General features: G+C 28.2%; 1 protein-coding gene across 2 annotated transcripts in view; it reads left to right on the top strand.

Annotated features, from left to right (window-relative positions):
• The first annotated feature begins 521 nt into the window (after positions 1-521).
• The window catches only part of LOC129989274 (A disintegrin and metalloproteinase with thrombospondin motifs like), a 103,852-nt gene continuing 84,167 nt past the window's right edge, over positions 522-20,206 (top strand). The window contains exon 1 of one of the 2 annotated variants that reach the window (XM_056097686.1): positions 522-564. The gene's annotated coding sequence lies outside the window, so the exon portion shown is untranslated. The remainder of the gene's footprint in view (positions 565-20,206) is intronic. The other variant, XM_056097688.1, reaches the window with a different exon arrangement.

Consider the following 20,206-nt stretch of genomic DNA (forward strand, 5'->3'; position numbering starts at 1 on the left):
CTTTTTTTTAGATTTTACAAATGTCGAGACAACATTTATTTGGAATTCAAACGAAATATTGTCTCTTTTTTTATAAGATGATTTAGAATCACGTCAATATTCAGACGACTATCATTTTTTGGGATAATTTTACACATGGCTTGAGAATGAATTTCTTTAATAAACTCTCAAGATGTTAGCAAAATCCCAAAGGCACAAGTTGCAGTTTGGACCAATCTACAGACACCTTTGCACCTCCATATACAATCTGTTCCCAAAACAGACTGGAGACTGATCCAACTGACAAAAGTGCTCGGTGTTGACAAATTTCAAGTTCAAACCGCGCTTGACATGTTCAAAAGGCTCACTTTTTCTTTCTTCTGCAGGTTGTGGAGGCAAGTAACTCGGGATGAGTCGGCGAACCGTCACTCGGTGGAAGGGCAGGTGCAGCTGACCTAGGCCTTGCCCTTTAGACGGAAACTGGCTCTCACGTGATGCCAAAGGGCTTTTATAAAGGAAAAACTCTCTCCACTTTCCGATCACTCTCTCCCCGTTCTAGTCACCACATCTTCCTCTCATCTCCAGGTAAGTCTCCTTCTCTGTGCCTACATACTTACTCTTGACCGAGATCAATTGCCGCCGCATTAACCCTTGCTGTAAGCGAATCCATCAAGGGAAGCGTGGCCTATTTTAGTCATATGCAGGAAATAGAAAATACTTTTCCCATTTCATGATCAACTGATAACTTTATTGGTCAAATTAAAAGTTATTCCGGTTTCATTTTCCCTATTATGAAATTATTAAAATTGCAAGATATCTCCTTCAGAATTTTTCAATAGTGATTATATTGAGAAATATTATATTCTTTATTAAAATAGATTATTTGAATATATATGTTATTTTGTCCCGATCCGGTACCCGATCTAAGATCCTAATATTTTCATCTTCAATTATGAAACTTTTTGAATAGAATGAAAATTATTATTTATTATTTAAAAATATGTATCAGTTCCTTTAGTATTAATGGAAATTAATATTGATTTTTAAATATATTTATTAGGTCCTTTAATATTAAGGAAAATTGATATTGATTTTCTCAAAATATTTATCAATTCCTTTAATGTTAATTTCATTAGAAAATGAAAATAACTACTAAACATAAAAAATAATTTTGAGAAATAATATAAGTTTAATAAATAAATGCGCCTATTTTTACATTCTAATTAAGAACATTTAAAAGATTTGTGAAATTTGTAAAAGTCAATTGACCAAATGAAGAAAAGCAGAATGCAGAAAAGATTAATAGAAATAATTTAAAACTTTCGCAAATCTATGTACTAATCTAATCTAATCACATAATATAGAGTAATTCCATTGTTGAATATTAATTATTATTGATATTGTAATTTTTTAAAGATAGCAGTATTTACTTTTGCACCTAAACTTGCCTTAAATTTTCAATGAAAATTTCGAAAGATGTAAGATTTACTTTTAGGCTAAAATCTTTATTAAATAGAAATTGAGAAAATTCTTAAGCGAAATATGTTTATATAAAAGTCCCTTCCTAATTTATTTGGGTATAGAGGTATGAAATTGTCTAATGGATATATTAAAATAATTCAGTAAAAATTGTAATTATTTGAAGTTAAATATATTGTAAATTGAATTATTTTCATTCATGGCTTCTTTTAAAATAAAATTGTGATAGAAAACTAGTTTTTGGCGATTTATGTAAATTTGAGTAAATGAAAATTAAATGATTGCAAAAAAAGAATCAAATATTGTTTTCCGAATTGTGTTGAGTTTTTGCTTAGAATGATATCATGTATTCTGCTTGAATCAGAAATATTTTCTGCAAATTATCTGATAAATCATATGCATATTTGTACCAATTATTAAACCAGTATACTAAGCCATTTCAGACTAATAGTTTTGGTAATATTCTTATTTTATTAGTGTGCAGTTATTTTTTTTAAACACTGAAATTATTAATGAATTTTTATTAAATGTTTTTTGTCTTAAAAAATATCAATATACATACTTATAATTGGATTCAATTCCATTGTTCATCAACTTTGTCTTTACAATGTAATTACCATCACAAATGATTATTTCGAAACCATCCAATTCTTTCATTCACATTACTTTCATAAATTTTGCAGATCTTTGTATTTTAACTTTGGAAAGTATATTGATTACAATAAATAGTTTCTTGTAAATTTTTATGTGAGCTATAAATCTTTTTAATAATATATTATTTAAATTTTTATTTTGAAAATAATTTTGCTATTAATATTTTTTTGTGTAAATTTATTAAATATACTAAAATATTAAGATTAAAGAATTTTTTTTTCTTAAATATAGTTGAAATTAAATAATGCCATAATAAAAATTCTGACATTATTTCACCAAATATAATAATAGCGGAATAAGTATTTTCTTTACTTTGATCTTTTACAATGAAAAGTAAAAGCAAATATCCACAACACCAAAATCAATAATAATAAATCATGATAAATGGCTAACATTTATTAAATTCCTGCTTATCCTGCTATAATAAATTGCATGAATATTCTAATTTTTATTTTCGGAGTTAAGTGTTCCGGAGGAAAATTAGAATTTTCTTTTGTTTTCAAGTTATTATTAAACTTGGAAAAAAAAAATGAAAATCAAACTACGTAAAAAAGTTGAAATAATAAATGTTAGCCATGAAATGAGACCTTGACTATTGTGAGCTTAATGAGCAAAATTGCAGATAGAATAGATTTGATTTCTTGTATCGCAGTTTTTTTAGTTTTCATTATGCCATTTATATTGTTTTATTACTATCAAACTATTATAAATTGTTTAAAAAATTCGCTTTTATTACAAAAAAAGAAGGGAAATAAAATCTATTCTGTGTTTGGGGAATTCTTTTCCCGTCAGCAGTCTTAAGATCTTAAGGTCAGTAATAATTTTTTCCCTCTGTTGAGAGATGGCGCTGTAAACACTACCTGCAAAATTCTCGCATCTCAACATCACTGAACTTATGCGAAAATTTTCTTTAAGAATTACAAAATAGTATTATACATTAGTTATGATATAAAAGCTGCTATGAAATTAAAATCTAAACGACATTCGCAGAACAATATAATGTAAAAAATTGTAGTTTTTGAGAAAAATTTTTTAAATTCTTTCAGAAAATCCTCTTTGTATAAATTTTAAAACCCAATTTGAATACTAAATTAAACACCGCAAATTGATTTAATTTTATAATGATTGCTTTTAGTCATGTCAATCAATTATCTTGATAATTGCTTTTAGATTTTTTTAAAAATAATATAAAATTATTTCTTTTTTTAAGTTAAAGACTTTTTTTATTAAAATAGTGTTTTTTATTGAGAATAAATCAATATTCCTATAATAGTTAGAGTAAAATATATTTTATTGAAACAAAATTATGTGTAAAAATTTCTGAAAAATTTTACAAGGAAGCTTTAGTCAAAATGCATTTTTTTTTTTCATGAAATTACCAAGAAATGTAATATTTTATTCAACTGATGCGTGCATTAATTGCATTTATAACTTTTATGAATAACTGTTTCATTGAACTTATTCTTAAACTAAACCAATGAATTCCTACCATATAAGTTTTAATATATATTTAATATACCTTATTCAGCTGCTTCAAAAATTTCTAAATTCTTGTTTGCCAACTTTTTCTACCTCTAAAGATATTTGCCTGTCATCTTCTATAAGGAAAAGCGTCTCTACTTTTACAAAACCTTCAACTTTGCAAATAGCGTAAGTTAGCCGTAGACTTAATGAATAAGAAAAAGGCAAACATTGGTGCATTTGTTTCTGAAAGATGGTTTTGAATAAAGCATACTGACTTTCTTAGATTTTTGAGCGAGTTCTGACATGTTTATTGACTGACATATTATATTACAACAAATGACACTAATCATCGATTATCTTTTCTTTAGAAAATTCAAGTAATTCTTGTCAAATATTCAGTGCTTTAACCATTTGTTTGTATTTTCTGAGTATATAACAAACTTATTGATTTAATTGAAGTGAATATTGTACTATATAGTTTTTTTTTGTATTCTATGATTTATGTTAAAAATAGTTTTCATCATGTATGTAATCATTTGCAAAAGATGATAAAAAATTTAATTATAGAAATAAGATAAATTTACAACACATATGACATAAATTTGCTCAATCTAATGTTTATTAATATAAGCGAACTTATTAATATAAGCTTATTATAAGCAAATGAATGATTCATATGTAGCAATATAAAATATTTGAAATAGTACGGTAACCTTGAAAATTGTTCAGAATTGCTAATAAAGCAGAGTTTATAGTTACTAACTAATAATTCCCAACCATAATTGAAGCATGAATATTCACTATTGGACTTTTAGCCTCAATATGGTCTCGTAGGAAAACTGAACAATTACGAATATCTATTTTTATCTTTAAAGAAAATAGAGTTATGGTTAGGATTTTTTGATAAAATACTACTGAATGCTTCAATTAATTTTAATTATTAAAATTTGCCAAATTTTAATGATTAAAATTAATTTAATTAGCCAAATACATGTTAGTTTTAGCTCAACCTTAACCCTAACTAAATGACATTTCCACGCAGAATTGTATTTAGAAGAATGAAATCGATGATTCACGTGAGATATATATTATTAGTTTACAACTAGCTAATTGAGTTGAACAGTAATCTAAAACACTGAAACAAAATTTTAAAGGGGAAAACATGAAAGGCAAATGCATATAGATATTTGCATTTTTTTCCCTTTTTAGGGTTTAAATCATTATTTTTAGTTTTAAGTAGAAATGTTAGAAATCCAGTGAAAATATAGATTAAAAATTAAGCAATTTCCTGATTTACATAAAGAATCCCAATACTTATTATGAGAAAAATTAGTTTTTAGTTAAATTAATTCTTTGTAATAATCTTCCTCAGTAAAGTTCCGGACGATTTTTGGAACCAGAATAAAATGTAGCATACCTACTTTCGGACACACTCCTCTTGCGTGACTGGGATGTTTAAGCTCACGAAACGGGATGTGAGTACTTTTCCTTTTATCTGCCCGAAGCCCAAAATGTTCCAGGAAGTTAAATAAAGTATTCACTCAAGGAAAACTTTCACTTAACTTGGAGAACTGTTATTTCTGTTTTCTTTATTCAAGCAACATAAAACTGCTATTGTTCAACCCCGTTCATGCAGTATTAATGTACAGAAAACTAACGGTTTACATTTACAAATAGCCTCGTTCTAGATTATTTTTATGCTGTTTTTTCAAAAATTTAAAGAATATATATAGAATTTTAAGGGTTTAGTCTATTTTCAGTATCTATACCATACTGCCGACAGACCATGAAGATCTAATTTATCTTTTTTTTTTATTATGGATATATTTTAGTATGGATACATCATTATTTATATATAGGGAAGACACTATATGAAAAAGGGCTGCGCATGCGGAGATCCTACTCTTATGTTTGAGCAAATAATATTGTTACGAGCAAGAAAATAGAGAGAATTTAAAGAGTTAACGTGGACATTCTGATAGCTTTCTGATTAAATTCAGAAATACCTATGCGTTTCAATTAATAATTATTTTAATCCTCATACTTTTGATAGCAGCAATTATTTTATATTTCATACTTTCCTTTTTGCCCTATAAACTCTCTATATTTTAGATATGGATACAATTTTATTTCTTCTAACTTAATGTCAAATGCGTGTTAAACAAAGACAGAGAGCGCTCTTAAGATAATAATGATACTTTTTCAAAGGAAAATTCATAATGGAATATGTAAAAAGTAATAGGAGATAAGAACTGTGTTAAGCCTTAATGGATAAGGAGCCCGAACATGATAATATTTATATGGTGTAAATGCCGCAAAACAAGATCATTTGTTAAAAAATTCTTTTAAAAAATTATATTAGGGTGATATCAGGGATCGTTTGAATAATGGAATAGTATATAATGGTAGTTACTGATTGTATGAGTAAATATTTTTTCAGAATTTATTTATAGGCCAATATATGTATATTATTGAATATGCAGTGAGAAACAAGCATGCGCATACATTTTTACATTAATAAGCTGTTGATAGAAATAGCGAGAATAATTCTTGTGTGGGATGCTCTCATTTTTGCTTCGATTTTTCGTCAATTACTCGCTATTAAAATATAATGAGTTATTTTGCTGTAAGTTAGCTAAATCAACATACCTCCTTATATATTTGCAACATAAGATTATTGTAAGATTGTTGACAATACTTATATATTTTTGAGAGATGATTTACAGTTTTATTCTACTTTTTAAACTGTGACAATGAAATAACCATGTGTGAAGTTTTAACATCAGAATTTGAATCAGAAGAAATGGACTACGATAAAATATAATAATTATCAAAAGAAAAATAAATATTGCTCTCTTTAGATTAAAAATGACAAACATCACTGCTAAATACTTTCTAAATGACATCGCTGCAAATAATATTTTTACTATAAACATTAAATATAAAAAAAATAAAGATGTTACTTTGAGTAAGTTATAATTCATAAATGTTAAAAATTCCATTGTTAACAATATTATGAAGACACAAAGAACATTATGCTTAATTTATGGAATGGCATAATATAACCTGTTTTTTATTTTTCGTTCTTTGGTCGTTCCAACATTTTAAGCTGAAATCAAAATCTCGTATGCATAAAAGCAGTTGAATATTAGAATTAAAACTACTCGATCCATCTTCTTTAGACTGAAAGTCCAAGGTTCTTTTTTTTACCGATATCTTATGATGTTCTTTTTTTGCATAAAAGATGATATATAATGTGTCAAAACGATGCGCTTGAAATAGGTTAATTTATTCTTATTTCTAATTTTATTCCTGCTGAGAGCAAAGCAGACATGTCTGGAAAATGTCTTCACTAAAAAAACCAAAAAAAAAAAAAAAAAACCACAATAAATGTATTTTACTTATTCTGAAAGACATTTAAATAATTCACTTCTGGATTCTATTTCTTATCTTAATTAAATTCAGCTGTAATTTTAAGTTTGGATATGAAACTGAATTCTTATATTATTTTTTAAGAGCAAACTATTATGATAATTATGTAATCAGTGTTAAATCATTGCATTAGAAAATTTCTGAAAGGAGCAGTTATTTAGTTATAAATTAAGTAATGAAAATATCTTTCAATGCCGAAATAAAAGAACGAAAATCGGTTTTCTTTTTCCATCTTGGGATTGTCTGGAAATGCATAAGGCCTAACAAAAATTCCTACTTAAACTGTAAAAAATAATGTTTCAATCAAAACCAGGGGTTTCAAATTTCGCTATTTAGAAATTGCCTTTATATTATACCTGTAAAATTACTTGAATAACTTGAATGGATATTGAAATGAAAACAGTCTCAAAACAAAATCCTTGACAACACTCATCATTGAAATAAAAAGAGATAAATCTGATTATTTGATGAAATGATTTTATTATTAAAGATCAGCTTCCTATAAAAAAGAAAAATATTACTAACTTCATAGTGGTAAAATTCGTTTTTCGTATCTTTAAATTTGAAAATAATTGAAAATGAAGAATTTTCAACATTAATTGTGAAAAATCCAATGAATATAGAAACGAATAGAAATTATAAATTTCTAATGCATTGTTAAAGTTTAGACCTTTACTTTTTTATTACATTTTAGTATAATTTTTATCATCCCATGGAAAAAAACTTGTTAAGGAATTTGAATTAAAAAAGTTATTTCGAATTTAAAGCTTTCTTTTAAAAAATTGGTACTACTTGTATAGAATAAGATGTGATTTCACTCTTGTTTTCCCTTCCCCTTTCACAAATCTTGTTTATTTTTTATTTCTTTGTTTTTATTCTAATGCTCAGATTTATTCTAAGTGGAATATTCTAAGTCTTGACAAGAATTTTCTTAAATATGATGCATAAGAAAATGTCAATGTTACTTATGCAGGATGATTCGTAAGAACTTTTAGACAAAATTAAAGAGTAAATCAGACATACAGAAACAAGTATTTTTTTTTGTAACCAAACAAGGTATCATAAAAATAGGGAGCGACTACTATAGAAAGCTCTTTGTAAGTGAATTAAGTAAAAAAAATAACCTCAAAAGAGCTACCCACCTCAGCATTAGCATCTGGAGTAAATTGAATGACAAGACCTATGTTTCAGTTCTAATGACTCTATCATAAATGGTATGACCTCTCTTCGGTATGGAGGTAGTCAAACCACAAATCACTACTTTACCTATCAAAGAAGAGAAAACCAACTAATGTACTAAAATTTCCCTTCCCATGTTTGGGGCAATGCCTAAATCATACAAGATATGAAAACGTATTGGAATACATATTCTCGATTGAGCAATCATACAATTACATGAATTACAGTATGAAAAATGTATATAATTTCGGATAACCAATAATTTAACTCTTTGGGTACCAATTTATTTAAAAAAATAAAAAAATGCATTACGAGTCTTAGCCATCAAAGTTACCAAAGAGTTAAACACTTTCTTATGTTAAAAACTCCAAAGGTTTGTTATCTTACTGACTTACCAATGTATTTATCATGTTACGTATGAAAGTAATGTTGTCATTCATTCAACTTAGTTATGAAAAATTTGTGTATTGCAAAATTCATTTTGTATATTTTATATGGTTCAACTTTTCTTTTACTTAATTCACTTATAATCAGCCCACTTCAGCGATTTCCCTTTAATTTAACGATTTTTTTTTTATTCAATTGCAAAAATTACTTTCTGTTGTATCCATTACCTATTCTTAAATTCTGTCTCAAGACTTTTGAATCAGCCTGTACATATCTTTTGAAATTGCATTTGAACCACAAGTTAAAATTAAACAAACTGAAAGTCACGTAAAGGTGTTAAAAGGTACACTAAATTGATAAGATCAGTATACTAGTAGACTGACTACAAAAGAGAAAACTTCTATCTAAATTTTCATTTTTAGAATCGATTAGTTATGCTCCCATTTCCTTTTTCATGCATTCTAACATGGATTCGCCTTTTTTCTTTTGGCGATTCCTGCATGCAAATCGAAAGGGGAGAAAAAAAATCTACTTTTCCATCTCCGTTTCATTGTTCCGCATATTCAAGATGAGACAGCAGCCATTTAACGGCTCTTTAGCGCACATTACGATCGGGAAAACCGTTCGGAACCGCTTAATGGCCGATCTGCAGAACCGATCATCCTTCCTCTCGGTTGAGGTCGTACCACTTCGTGAGTGACCGTGGGGAGAAAGTAAGTCACGGGGTCGTGGGAAGAAGTGGACTCCCCCACCTCAGCTGCAGGCAGGCTGGGAGAAACCGAGGAATTGTTTGCGGATCACACCCCTTTCTTTTCCGATTGCGGGGTGAGGGCAATCGGAAACGCTGTCGAAATCCTCGGTGGAGGAGTTATGGCATGGCGAAAGTCATGATACGTTCCAGCTCGTATGCCTTTTGATCTGAACTTCTGCTCTGGTTTCGAGTGATTGGACAGGGGCAGATATAAATATAGTCTATCAATCAGGTTGTTTCTTGGTTCGGAATGTGGTCGTTCAACTTCATGAAATCGAGAGTTCCAATGCTGTGATTAAAAAAAAAAAAAATGAAAGCATATGAGTACGAATAGTCTACGTAAAATACAAATTAATAAAATACTTAAAATTACTGCTATAACAAATAATGATATATCTTGTTATAAATTTAAATACACCTTTTTGATTTATATATATAGCGAGAGACATTAAATTTTCTTATTATTTATAAATTGTACACATACATAACATTTCTGAAAAAAAAAACCCACACATTTATTTTAAGCTTCTACAAATTATAGATACACTTTTTTTATATGATAATTTGGTGAATTCTCAGATTCGTCGTTTTCTTTTCTTTATGAACATAATATTTTAAGTAACTTACAGTATTATGCTAATAAATAATAAATGGCTTATATAAAAATATGGTTTATAATAATATTAATTATCTGAAAAGTATGTAGGTATTTTTAGAAATATGTTTTTTAATTACCTGTATAAATTTCTCTATTAAGGGAATACATTTATTATTGCATATATCTACATATCTACATCACTGTATATAATGAATTTTAATAATTTATTTATTTATTATGCCGAATTTATCGTTATTTTTCTTTCTTATTAATCATTACAATAATGTTAGTGTTTTCTTTCTTAAATAATATTACAATTGTAATGATCTATTTAATACAATCAAACATTGCTGATAACTACGTCTTTAGGCTGTCAGACTTCGTAAATCAGGTAAATTTTTGCTTTTAAAATCATTAATTTGATGGCAAAAGAAAGAACCAATAGGGCATAGCAAGTCGGCGCGAAATTGTTCTTTTGGAGGGGAGGTATTGTTCCCATAAAGTCGAAGAGAAATAACAAACATACTGATATATTGAAAATAAATTTATTTGTACGCACGACACAATAATGCATATGACTATAAAACGCTTTTGAAAAAAAATCTAAATAAAAAAACGTTCAAGCTTTGTTTTGTCCATGTACTTATTATGTTACCAATCCTTACATTTATTAAAAGAGAATGATAATGAATGCACGTTTATAATACAAATGGATAACCATTATTACTTTATTTAAAGAAACTTGTTCCTGTATGATATTCTTTACCCACAAAAAATGAATATATGCAAGTGCTATATATACATGCAACTCAAAAGTTGATTAGATGTTCAAAATTCTTTTAATGGGGATGCAGTAGGGGAAATCCACCAATCCTTCTTTTGAAATATTCGCATATAACTTTAAGCAAAGAAAGATGATTCATAAAACTCTTAAATTTTTTCCCCCAGTAAATTAAAAGTCATGTTCGTTGCTGAAATCTTGGGAGCAAAGCAGGTCGGATTACGGAGAAGCGTCAAACATATTAGGTGCTTGCATATATTTTAATGAGCGACATCTATTGGTAAACATGCGAAGTATCTATATAAAATATGCGACTATTTTGGATTTTACCAATTTACTATTACTTTACTGTTATCATTTTGGAAGGAACCCAATCATGGAATGCTCCAAATTGCATTTTCGACAATAGCTTTTTTTTGTTTGATTTGAAGAAATCTGCTGCCGAAGCCCATAAGATATTTTTAGAAACTTTGGTGATGCTCTGTCATATGCCAATTGTCAGTTTTGGTTCAACGATTTAAGAGTGGTGATTTCTATGTCAATGTCAAAAAACGGCCTGATGGATCAAAAAAAAAAAAAAATGGAGACAATCGATTGCAAAACTTATTGGACGAGAGAGGGAAAAAGTTGTAGAAAATGATGAAAATATTTTGATTGATATACATTGTACCAATTTTTCTCAATAAATACCTTTTTGAAGTGAAAAAAGGATCAAAATACATGCAAGCACCTAATAGGAAGAGAGCGTGACTCATAGGTTTTATGCTTATAAAATAGAAATTCCTTTGTAGAAGCGCTGAATCAGTAATTTTTTAGAGACTGTCGGTACTGTTCGATACGAAGCCTCAATCTTAAGACAGTAGAACGTATAATAAAAACTAAAGATTCTTGCTACTTATGGTTAAAGTGAAAGTTCTATTTTTAAAAATTAAGCAATGTGAATAGAATTCTCTTCAAAATCTCAGACAAAATGAATTCCTCACTTCGTCAATAAGCAGAATATGCAAGTGATAAATACACTGGTGGAATATTAAGTCGAATATCTATGCTTATCTTAAAATAAAGCTTATTCTTCATTCACTAAATGGTTATTGTGTATTTCTCTAAAGGCAAACTCATAGGTGTATACCTGTTGAATCAATTTACTTTCAGACTTCGTAATTTTCCTGGACATCCTGTATGGTGTATAAATATATTTATAAAAGCATAATTGTAAAAATCATAAAAAAAAGTTTGAAATTTTTTCACTTAAAATTCAACCCATGGCTATGATAACCATTATGGCTTCTAACTAAAATAAAACGCCGGGAAGAAGAAGAAGACCCTCTTCTCTTAAATTGATAAATGAGAAAGTCTAGTGAGTTATTACCTCATCTAATGAAAACTGACGACCTTTGCCCTAACTGGAATTTGATTTTCCGACCTCTGTGACTTCCACTCAGCACCGAGGAAATTAAATTATATGAAAATATATTTCTTACCCTTTTTATTTTTAGAAATCGTCCTGGTATTATGCAAAGTACAGTTTGCGACAGGAAAAAATTACTTACAGTCATTCTTCTCCGTTAAATAAGTGCTAAATTTATTATTTTAAGAAGTCAAATTAAAAATTTCGCTTAAAATTTTCCTCCTTTGCTGAAAAGGGATGATTTATAATTTAATTATAGAAGCCAAGCTGTAAATCATTCCGTTTCTTTTCAGCTTTCAACTTCCATAGGTGTTTATAATTCTAAAATATGAGTTTCAGTCATGGATTTTGATTCTGTGTAGTAGTTATATGTAGTCGAAAATGACATACACACAGTCGTTGCTTCTTCTTTTTTTCTTTTCTTTATTATGTTCATCCATCGTTATATATTAAGGATTTTTATATATCTTATTATTTTCTTATATCATCTTTCTCAGACCTTCAATTACCACGTGATTAATTATAAATCGAAAATTAATATGTTGGTAGAAACGGCAATTTCGATTTGATAATTTAGGAAATATCCTTTTTCTCCTTTATTTATGGCTGGCCATCTTTGTCGACTACTTGATTCGCTAGGAATATGTTCAATTTTCATTTAATTTCTTATAAAAAATGTGATGTTCATGTCTTCCTCAAAAAAAATTTTTTTTTGGTATGAAATTGTGATGAGCATTACAACCGTGTTATTTTAAAACCTGATGCTTGCTCTATTTGCTGTGTATATAAATCTTACAAATGTAATTGTGTCCCACGATAATCATAATCCCATTGAAATAATAAATGTCCGAATCTTCTGTATGTTATAAAATATTCGAATTTTGACCGTTTATTATCTTTTAAGGTACTAATACTTCACATTTTTATCTTCTTATATAAACTACTCAGGTAATTAACAAAATCTTTCTACCCCAGTTATTCAGAATGGAAGAAAACATGCAATTAAAATTTGATGAGGGATTGGAAGCGGTTCGACTTTCATTACAACAATGGAACATATTGCTGAAAACAATTCAGTTCCATTTCTAACTAGCAATGGAACCAATTGAAAGGAATAATTTTTAGCATTATGAGAAAAATTTAAAACGTGTAAACAATTATTTTTGTGGAATAATAATTACGGAAGTTAACTTAAAAATGCACCAACCATTACATACACATACGCACGCACGCACATACACACTCACACACTTGCTGGAATTTTTTGATCGATTACCCATTCATTCACATTCTAATGTGCTTGGGTTTTGAAATTTTAAAATACTTGTGTATTTTCGATACCAATACATTACTTTAATATTTTCTGAACTTACATATATCATTGTAATTCAATGTTGATTGCATGCTAGTAGTGAAATCTAATAGTGAATCTGAGAGTTTAACTGATTTCAAGATTTCATAATATGCAAAGTTATGAATTATAAATTAAAGCTTAAAAGATGGAAAATATCTAAAATAATTTACTTTTTAATACATTAATAAAAGTGTGTTTTTAATAGCACTTTTTCTGAAACTACCAGAATTGTAACTATTTATTATTTCATAAACGTTACAAAATTTTTCACTTTGCCGTTTCTTCCATTAATTCTAGTTTCTGCTCAAGTTTCTAAATTACCTCATTTTCGCTAAGCAGGAAATGTATAACTTTATTTGAGGAAGCTATAAATTTATTTAACGATAAATGAAACTTTTATATGAATTCATTATTATTTGCTGGTAGTAGGAACATTTTATGAGGCAATGAGCAGAGAATTTACACACGTATTATGCGTTTTGACTATGCTCATTATTATGTAGTTTTTAGTTTAAGGGAAATAAGCTAGCTTTTAAATGGCATTTCATCCTGTGCGTTCCTTTATATGTTATTGCTCCATTCTCAATAACATCAGGTTGAATAACAAATGCATTTTTGTATTCTTTATGTACAAGATCTGATACAATATCTCATGAAACTACTCTATTCTTTGTGCATTTGCGGCAAAAATCAGAATAATGTGTATGCCATATATTAGCAAAAATAATAAAACACAGTAAAATTCGTAGGTAGGAAGTAAATAAGGAATATTAGATGCATATATAAGATGAAGAGCAAATTTAGAGATTTGATAGTATATAATTATTGATTTTTTTTAAGTGAATATATTTTGGGGTTAATGTATCACTTCATACAAGGTCGCACATATGAATACAAGTAAATGTATCTGTTAATTAACATTGCATTTACATGATTATATAATGGTGGATTTCCAAATAGGCAGCTGCCTAGGTTGGTTGGTTGTGCGCATTTTTATGGCACAATAGCCATACTAGGCCATACTGCGCCAAGTGTTTGGGGGATTAGCAGGACCACGGTCACGCAGTTGTCTAGAATCAGTTGATTGAAGTTGATCCGCATACATGTCGATAAAAAAAAGTTTTTGTCTCTTGACTTCAAAAAAAAATCAAAAGAAATATAATTTTTTTTAATTTTTTAAATATTAAGTCTATAATACGTGCACACAATGGATTATTAAAATCATTTATTATACTATTACTATTACTTTCTTATAACATATTAGAATATTAATTATTCATTAACTGGTTGGATTATATTTTACTTATATAATAAAATAATCTAACTCTGTAAAATAATAATTTTTAGAGTTATATTTGTGTGAAACTTATTATTTCTTTATAATCTTCCAGGATAATTAAATGTTTATACCTATTAATAATAAAAAATCATTAATTAATAATTATGCCTGGTTTTTCAAGAATTTAATTACTTTATTTATTTTTTAAATAAATAAAATAATTAAAAAAACGCGTTTTTACTTAATTACCAAAGTAATAAAATAACTAAAATCAATCATTAGCATTCTAATTAAGTAAATGAAATGTGTTGAAACATCAATCGAAATTGACCAGTGGGAAATTGACCATCAATCGAAACTGACCAGGGTCCGTATAATGGGCATTTCCAAAGGCAATGCATTGCTTAAATCCATCATTGCTGTCGAAAAACTAAAAAGAGGTAATTAAAGGATTTAAAACCTAAAGAATTTTTTAATTAAATTGTGCCGTGCAATTAATAGTCGTCAAGTGAGCGTAAGTCGATATATTATGTGGTTCTATCTGGGCCGTAGACTTAATTAATTCTGTTAAACTTTTAATTATTAAGTCATATATCAGGTAAATCAAGCGATATTTTCTTTCGAATCTATAATTGATTAGTTTGTCAATTAATGATAATTTATTTATTTATATAAGATGTCTCATTATATTTTATATCATTTGATATGTTGCAATTGAAATAAATGCACCATATGTAAAAATAAGCAAATTCTTCTGTCAATTGAACAAAATTACCTGCCGACGCTTTTAATTATCTTAAATAATTACTTACATAAATATAGGATAGTTACAGATAAATATCGAAGGAAATAATTTCAAACGTCCTCGAATAATTCATTTGGTTATTAGATAAGTAAAGTAAACTTATTGCAAGAATTAAAAAAAAAACTGACTATAGAAACGTCAATTAATTCTCTGAAAAGAAGGAATCTTATTTATTTTAAATATGAACGCAATATGCATTTGCACAGTTAGAGAAAAAAAACCCTAACAGCTCTCAAAGATCAAAATAATATCCAACAGAAATAAAGTATAACAAATGGAAAGATAAGTCAATATCATCTGACGGTCAGCTGTATATACAGCTGCTTTTAGAAAAGCTCAATAAAAAAATCCTGCCCTAAGTCTAATGAGTCTCGTCTGAAAGGGTTATTATTATATTAATTTGCAGGCCACGCCGACGAGATATATTATATCTTGATTACTTCCGAATAAAAATAAAAAATAGGATAAGTGATAATCTCGTTGTATACTTTAGCGAAATAGGGCGTTGCCAAATCGTCAGGAATAATCACAATTTCAATGGGCGGTGCCCGGCAGTTAGAGTGAGATAGATGCCATTATATTTTTTTTCTTTGCAAAGAAATGAAGTGAAATGAAAATAAGAAGAATGGAAGATGCTGAGAGAATCTGAGAAAATTGTTCTTTTAAGTTTCGTACGCCGAACAATAGGGTTTAGTTTGCCTCGATTCTATTGCAGATGGCTATTTTCTTTTTCTTTTTGCGTTCTTCGCATTTTTTTCTTTTATTGAAAAATATAGGTCAGGTGATCACTGGTTACTTTTCTTTCTTTTATTGTTACTTTGTTTTCGCTTTCTGTTATGTTGTGTTACATGCAATTTTGCTGCGCAAAATGGCTTATTGTTTCAGAAAAACGTAGGCTCTGAATATTGTTGTATGTTTGTGCTTGATAAGATAAATAAAACAGTGCTATACAAGAGAGTAAAAGTGATTTTTTCTTACAAAAGGGATATGAAGTGTTTTTCTTTGATAAATACAGCGGAGTTGTATTTTCAATAAATTAAATATACCATTATCTGCAAATTAGAATCCTTTTTGTAATATATCTAACATATGTTCTTTTCCAAATAGTTTAGACAAAATATAACTTTTTTAAAAATAAGGAATGAAATAAAAGAATGAATAATTTAAACGAGAAAGTTGAAAAAAAAATTATTATGTTATTATTAAAATTATTATCAAGTTCAGTGATTGAAACGGATGTAGGAAGACAAACATGCAGCATATTTTATGCATAACTATGAAATTATAAATTGCAATGCATTTGTGTAAAAAGAGTCATTCATTAGATATATTTATGGAAGGATGTTTACAATATGATTTTTGAAATTGTTATAAATTCATTGCAAAAATTATTGTATATACATTAAATATGGTATAAAGAAATGTTTCAGTTCAAGATTCTGATTTTTTGTTTAAAAATTTCGTCATCATTCAATATTTATCAAAATTACAAATTGCATATTCATTTCCTAATTATTTTATAAATTTTTGAAGTTGTATATAAAAAAGTTTAAAATATTTATACTATATTAAATAAATTTAACTTTCGGTATTTAAGACAAGCATAATTATTTTCTCCAAATGATAGACAAAAGTAAAGTTCCCAGAACTTTACTTTTTTCATTGATATTTTTAAATTCAGCACAGTTGAAATTCTTTTTTTTTTTTTCCTTCTAGCATTCCTGAGCTTGCCAAAAAAAATAAATAATAATAATAATGATTTTCTAATTTTTCAGAATGAACAATGGCATGAATTTTAGAAAAACCATTAATTTAAAAAAACAAATGAAAACCAATTATATCGTTATTTTAAAAGGATCATCAATCATCATTTCATTAAAGAAATGATTTGCTTGAGAATTTCAGTAATCGAAATGATTTTTTTTTGTTCCAGAGAGTTAACAAAGCAAAGCAAATTATTGCCCACTGTTTACTTCCTTCCTCTGCTCCACTTAAACTTTAAACTCGACACCAGCACAAATTTATAATGAAAACAGCACGGGCACTTATCCTACATACGAGAATCGGTTAGAGAGCGCCCGTTTATCTTGCATTTGAATTGAGCGAATCTCAAGCCATCCATTGTTTTAGAATTTATATTGATTAAGTTTCGTTTTCGCAACAAAGAGGAGCATTCAGAGTAAACAATCGCGGGTTCGAAAGAGGTGTTAAACTAGAAATTCATCGCATGGGACGATGGGCGAGCTCTACTTGTCGATTCTGTTACAAGTGAGAAGTTAATTTATTCACACCTGTTCATTGTGCAGTGAGCTGGCGACAATGAAACGCATTGTGGGACGTCCTCACTTCCAGTCGGGAATTGTCCTGCTTAATCAGGTCGATACCCTTTCCTGATTTCGCGAATCCTTCTAGTGCGGGAGGTTATCCGCCTGACCACATTTCTTAGGATGGCATTTAAGAATATTTTTAACTTTAGGGGATGCACATTTGCTCCTTGTCAAGAAGCCTCCTCTGGGTGCTTAACAATTTTCAAAAGATGAATGTCTATTGTGATCGTTCATATCCAGATAGTTGTCCTTTATTGAGGATATTTAAGTGAGAAGGAATTGCCAGTTTAAACTAAAATAAAGAATGTCTGGAAGACTAAACTTCACTTTGCAGGGTTTTTTTTTTTTTTTGGTAAAGTCGCGTTTTTTCGGAGAAAATATTTAAATATGAATCAAACACTTATTGCATATGAATATTTTTCAATCTTACCTAATACGAACATGTCATTTAAATAAAAAAAATCACGAATGCATTTAGGTTAACATGTTAAACTTATACTCAGTTTTTACCATGGTGATATCTGGTCCGATAGGGTGCTATACAACAAGCATGAGAGTAGATAGAAAAACGCTCTAATAGTTAGTCATAAAAAATGATTTTTTTTTTGTGTGTGTGCGTAAAATCTTATTTTTTCCGGAAAGACATATATGGATAAACTTAAATAGCATAAATATTAAATATAAAAGTATAAGTAAGAAAATAAGACAAAATGCGCGACTCGAACCTAGGTCCAGCAACACACGTCTTCTTACCGTCGGAGCGGAAGTTGAATATACTTATTCTAATAGTTAGTTATAATTTTTTTTGTGTGTGTGTGTGTGTAAAATCTAATTTTTTCAGGAGAGACATCTATATAGAAAACCCTTAAAAGCAAAACCTTATATAAATATGTTTTATGTACTTTTTTTTTTTGCTCCAAAGGGAAGGGGGAAAAAATCGGAAGCTGATTTGAAAAATCTTTATTTGCCTTCGGCTAAAGATTAATTTTTTTGCTAAGTTGTCACATTAGTTCCATCATAAATTTTCTATTTGTAGAGAAAATAAATTAAAAACAATAAAATGAATGACGAAAACATAACAGTAAATTAGTAAATAAGGCTACTTACTGTCAATGAAATTGAGAAAATGTAATAGTTCATAATTAAATAAAATATAATTTTTCCGACGAAGGATTTTTGTTCCTATCTTGAACAGAGATTTAATCCATTGCACTCCAATCATTGCAATCCAATGCAAACAAAAGCGGAAAAAAGTAAATTTTAAATTATTATATTTAAAAAAATTAGATAACTGGCATTATATAGTTTTTATCACACTGAAAATATTTTGTAAGATTATTTCTTGTAAAATAAAAATTCAATCGCCAACCAAAAAGTATTCAACCATTTTTAATATCTCATAATTATATATTTTCCTTCCTATGAAAATAAAATTGATAGATATAGATTGATTAAAATTAAGATATTTTACCTGAAATTGGAAATAACTGCTAACATTTTTTTCATAAATTACTGCGCTAGATGCCAAGATGCTAAATTTCCTCTTGCTTAATAATTTACGTTATTATTATGGTCTTATAATTATGAGAGTTCGTAAAAGTAAGTGTATTATTGTTTTCTATAATATTGCAATAAAAGATTGTTTAATTGTTTATACAAGAGGGAAGGGTGAATCAGTTCATTCGTGTAAATGTTTGAGATTAATTTTAAAAAAAAATGTTGTACTTTTTTTGAACAATTTTATCAATTTCCACCTAAAGGTGGAACTTGGGGGAAATTATTTTTTTATTTTCTTTGGTTTTACAGAAAAATCACAAAATTCAAACATGGTTTCTTCCAATCATTTTAACTGAAATTAATAAGATGTTGTTTATACATGCTACATGTCAGTGAGGATTACAGTTAAGAAAATATTAATGTGGATCATGTGTCTACACAAACCAGTGTCCTTTCAATACTGTAACTGGATACATTTGAGTTGAACATAAAATGTGACAGAACAATGGATTGCGCGTTTCGTAAGTTCATGAACAAAAAATATATTATTGATAAAACAATATCATTTCTCATTAAAGTATCATATAACCTCTTACTTAATATTCAGTCACGAAAATGGGGCGAAAATCATCCGCTTTCAAACTCATTTGACTTCAGATGTCCCCATAGTTGGGCAAATCAAGAGCAATTCATTTTAAATGTTGTTTTAACATCAGATGCAAATTTCATAATTCTTTTTTCCAAAACATTTTCATAATTACGTTAAAATTAGCCTTCAGTGTATATTTATTAAACGAATCAGGCCATAAAAATAATTTAACTCAATGAAAAA

Source organism: Argiope bruennichi, chromosome 10 (assembly GCF_947563725.1).
Source record: "Argiope bruennichi chromosome 10, qqArgBrue1.1, whole genome shotgun sequence".
In the NCBI taxonomy this organism is placed as follows: domain Eukaryota; kingdom Metazoa; phylum Arthropoda; class Arachnida; order Araneae; family Araneidae; genus Argiope; species Argiope bruennichi.